This window comes from Pteropus vampyrus, unplaced genomic scaffold, assembly GCF_000151845.1.
Source record: "Pteropus vampyrus isolate Shadow unplaced genomic scaffold, Pvam_2.0 Scaffold165, whole genome shotgun sequence".
NCBI classification, from domain to species: domain Eukaryota; kingdom Metazoa; phylum Chordata; class Mammalia; order Chiroptera; family Pteropodidae; genus Pteropus; species Pteropus vampyrus.
In genome coordinates, this window is record NW_011888946.1 from 1,687,325 (window position 1) to 1,692,029 (window position 4,705).

The following is a 4,705-nucleotide window of genomic DNA, read 5'->3' on the forward strand; positions in this document are numbered from 1 at the left end:
ATTCTTTAAAAAAGCATGACTATAATATCATAACCATATCTAAAAATAAATAATAATTCCTTAATATCATCAATCATAGTCATGGTTCCTCTCCATCACAATTTTTATTTAAGTAAGACCCAAATAAAGTCCATATGTCTGTCTCTTACACCTCTTTTAATCTATAGGGCCCTGATCCCTACCCCTCCCTACCCCCTTCACTATTACCAAAGGTGACCAACAGTCCCAGTTTGCCTGGGATTAGGAGGTTTCCAAGAAGCTAGACTTTCAGTGCTAAAACCAGGAAAATCCTAGGCAAACAGGTACATGTCTTTCCTCCGCCGTTTGCTATTTGTTTATTAAAGTACCCAAGTTACTTGTCTGAAGCTTTTGCCAGAGTCTGGATTTTGCTAAATGCTTGCCCATTGTATCACTTATTATATACCTCTATCCTTTGTATTTCCTATAAATTGACAGTTAGATTTAGAATCTAGACTGGATTTGGGTTTAATATTTGAGCAAGAAGACTTCATAGGTAGTAATATGTACAGCCACACATTACGTCAGGGTGTCTCTGAAATTAGCAGCCATCGGTGATTGTTACCTAGCTTTATTTTTCCACTAGAGGACTTTTAAATGTTAATTTTCTCATTCTATCATTTCTTCTTTGTTTATTAGCAGAAACATATTTATAAAGAGAAACTTTTCTCATCCACTCTTAGTTGCACTGAGACACAGTTGTTGAAGGGTTCTGAGAGGGGAAGGACACACATCGTCTCTGGATGTTTTTCTAAACATCACCTTGGCTGCTGTGTGAACAGCAGACTATTGGCAGTTAAGAAGAGAATCGAGTAAACTGTAAGGAAGCTAACCCAGTGTTCTAGGAAAGAGCCGATAATGGCTTGAACTAGCGTAGAACCAGTGAAGATCAGAAAAAGTAGTCAGATTCAGGATAGAGAGCCAATGCAGGTGGGTTGGATGTGGAGCGAGAAGGAAAGAGAGGCAGTATGAATGACTTCAAGGTTTTGAGTAACTGGCTGGGTGATGGTAGCAGTTACCTAAATGGGGAAAACTTGAAGAGAAACCGATTCGAGCTTAGAAAAAAGAAAATAATGCAGTGAAACAAAATCTTGATGCCTGAATTGCATCAAAGATTTGAAACCATTCCAGAGGACCTAATAATCTGAAATTCAAGGAATTCCTAGGCCACTAAAATGTGAGTCTTTTTTTTTAATCTGTGGTTCCTGCATCAAATAAGTTGACTCTTCCAAATACTTATAAGATGCCCGATTTCTAGCCTGTCACCAAGGCTATACCACCAATCCCATTTATGAGAGCTGAGACTCTCAGGACTCCAAAATGCCCATGTGAATCCCTGAGGGCGAGACACGAGGTCCAAATTACCACAGATATCACATTCACAATCTATGCAATGCAGCAAAAGCTGTTAAAAGCGAATCAACTTAGTCTAGAGTGTAAACTAACATTTCATGGAAGCCAAGAGTGGCCACTTTTCTCCCTGTTGAAGTGGCTTTCTTTTCCAAAACCACTATGGATACTTGTCCAGGTACAACTCAAGGCAGTCCCCTTCACACTGTGATCTGTGTTCTTCCTTCCCAATAAAATTGTACTTCCTCAATAAAATCCCAAAAAGAAATCAAAGGCAACTCTCATGGGTGGAGGTGGTGGCTGTTTTGTCTGTGGTCAGAAAAGTCTTGAGCAACTTCTCTTCCTGCAGATTGCTTTCCCTGAAGCACCTGCCTCTAGTCACACTTTTGTGGGCATGCTTTTAAAAAATAATATAAGCTACCCACATATTCATAAGCTAAAAAAGGCCTTTTACCCAGAGCTCATCTCAAGATGCCCCTTTGTTTGATGTCACGTGACCTTTTAAATTTTACAGTCTCTGGTGCATTAAACCAAAGGTGAGGTGTAGGCAAGCAGACATCACTGGGGGAAATGAGAAAAAGCAGACATACTTCTTCATGCTTCTCACCAGGAAAATGTAATACACTCTATAGTTGTTGGTATGGGGAGTAAGGGAGGGATGTGGGTAAATACATTCATGGATTGTTTGTAAACTTATTCACAATGAAAGAGTCTAGAAGTATCCCACCATGGGGTGGGAGGCCATCGTGGAGAGAGGAAGTGGTACAGAGCTATAAACTATCACAGGACAAAGGTAATAAAAGCTGAGGGGTGGATAATATTTTGTCCTTCAGGAAGCCCTTTCATATTATCTCTTGAAACCCACAGTAAACCTGTGAGTTAGGCAAGGAAGGTAGTATTCAACCCATTCTAGAAATGAGAAAACTGAGGTTTGGAGGAGATAAGTGATTGGCCCATGATTCCATAGCTTATAAACCACAGGATGAGGCTTCACATCCACCTCTCCTGATTCAGGGCCTTGGGTATGGTCTCTTGCTTGAGGAATAGCAAGTGGTAGACTTCAGGCATCAGTAGGGTAGATACTTCAGGCTTCAGTCTTTCCTAATCTCCCACTTCAAAAGCCACAGTGTAAATGACCATTCTCACCACTCATACAATAGGCCAAGTGTCCACTCCTTGTCCGTACTCTAGGTGTGAGCCCCAAACCCAGTTCCCCACTTTCTCTGGGAACCTCTTTCCTGCAAAGTCGGCATCTATCAGGAATGTCTGTTTTGGTTTTCTTTTATAACGTACCATTTATATTCTTCTAATTGTAAAAAATATTACAAGTTCATTGTTTTTAAAAATGGAAAATACAGAAATGCTTCCTTGTTTCCGAGATAAAAGAGAACAATTCACAATGTGCTATAAATCATCTGGAATTATATAATACAGATGTTTCAATAACTAACTCTACATACATTGGGATCATAATGCTATTCTGTTTTATAGCCTGCTTTTTTCACTTTATATATCATAGGCATATTTTCAACCATTAAATTTCTATAAAAACATTATTTTTGACTCCTGCAGAGTAAGTTTAGCCTACCATATGGAAGTACTATCATATATTCAACCATTTCCTTTTTAATGGACTGCTCCAATTCCAGTTTGTTTGCTTTTCTTTTTACCTTTTATCACAAAAGAACAGGTTCATATCCACCACAATATTTGTCATACATTTGACTCCTCCCCCCACCGCAGCGTCACACATCTGACTAATCATTGAGTCCTGCTACCTGAACCCCTCCCTTCTTGCCCTCTGTCTCTTCCCCCTCCACATCTACTTCCAGGGCTCCTTCCACATGTCTGTCCCGGACCTGTGCAACTGCACCTTCCCTGGGCTTTCTAAAGTCCATCTGAGTCAATCTGTATCCATTCACCACCTCCAATCAGAGTAATCTTTCAAAAATTCCAATTGGATTGTGTCACTCTCCTGCTTTCAAGCCATTCAGTAGCCTCCCATAACCAAAGGACAATGCCCAGTCTCCATTACATGCAATAAGGTGCCTTTAGTGATCGGGCCCCAGTGAGCATGTCTTCGGTCTCATCACCTGCCACTCTCAGCCTCCAGCTTTACACACCATATATGCTCCCAGCCCCCACTTCTGCCTTCAGCAGTCACACTGTGCGTTTTCTAGTTATTTGTTATTACCTCTACCTATGCCATTCTGCTACCCAGAAAAAAACTTTTCCCCACCTTCTTTCTTCACCAGGATAGTTAGTATTAATTGGTCAAAATGCTGATCAAGAAATTATCCTTGGGTAAACCTTCCATTTCCTTTCCCCCAGGCTGGGTTAGCAGCCCCTCCCTGGTGCTCCCACAGACCCCTGAGCATATATCCATCAAACACTTTGCACATTGCGTTGAAATAGCATACACATTTGCATCTCTTGTTAGACTCTAAGAAAATCCAATGCAGAGACCGACTCTCTTAAATTACAGTACCCATAGGCCTATACATAACACTTGACATATCAAAGATGCTGAAGAAATGTCTAGTGAACTCAACTAATTTTTTCCAAGTAAGTAAGCTTCCTTATAAGCTTAATCTGAAACTTGTTCTACATTACTTCTGACTCATTTCTTGAGATTTAATTAATCTGATCATCTACTTTTGATGGTTTACTAATTGTCTACATGTTGTGCATTTTCACATATATGATCTCATTTAATCTTTCCACAAACTGGCCATGGTGACAACTGTTATTTTTGTCACCTTCTAGCATTCACTCTTCCTTCATCTTGCAACTCTAAATTATCTCTGTAGGACCACTCATCCCCTGCTTCAGAACCAAGTGATTTAGTGGAGTGAGGGGTGCTAACAGCACACAGCAGTGAAGGTGCATATGACTAAGACTAAAGTCAAATAACATATCACATTCCCTTGGCCACAGTAATTGTTTCAGGGATGAGCACATGACCAAATGAGCCAATGAGAGGCAAAGAAACAGGTAGCTGGGCTGCTAAAACAGACATAAATTCTCTTCCTCTTAAAATGTACTGCCAGCCAACTTACCCCACCCGAGCCTCTGAATGACTCCAACAAAGAGGAAGGTAGAGCCAAAAGAGGGAAGATGTGAGTCATGATGATGCTGAATAAGCCCTAGACTAAGCTGGGCTTGAAGCCACTCCTCTAATCTGGACTTGCCTTTTGCATGAGCAAATTGACTCCCTTTACTTACTTAAGTCAGTCAGAATTAGGTTTCTATAACTTGCAAACCAACAGTCTTAATTTATGTGACTATAAAGGAAGTATTATTGGAAATAATTATGGTAAATTAAGACTCCAAAACA

General features: G+C 40.3%; 1 long non-coding RNA gene across 1 annotated transcript in view; it reads right to left on the reverse strand.

The window, feature by feature from the left end:
• Positions 1-4,453, reverse strand: part of LOC111745777 — a 58,627-nt gene extending 54,174 nt beyond the window's left edge. The window contains exon 1 of the long non-coding RNA XR_002782791.1: positions 4,428-4,453. This is a non-coding gene — a long non-coding RNA (uncharacterized LOC111745777). The remainder of the gene's footprint in view (positions 1-4,427) is intronic.
• Between the last annotated feature and the right edge of the window lie 252 nt (positions 4,454-4,705).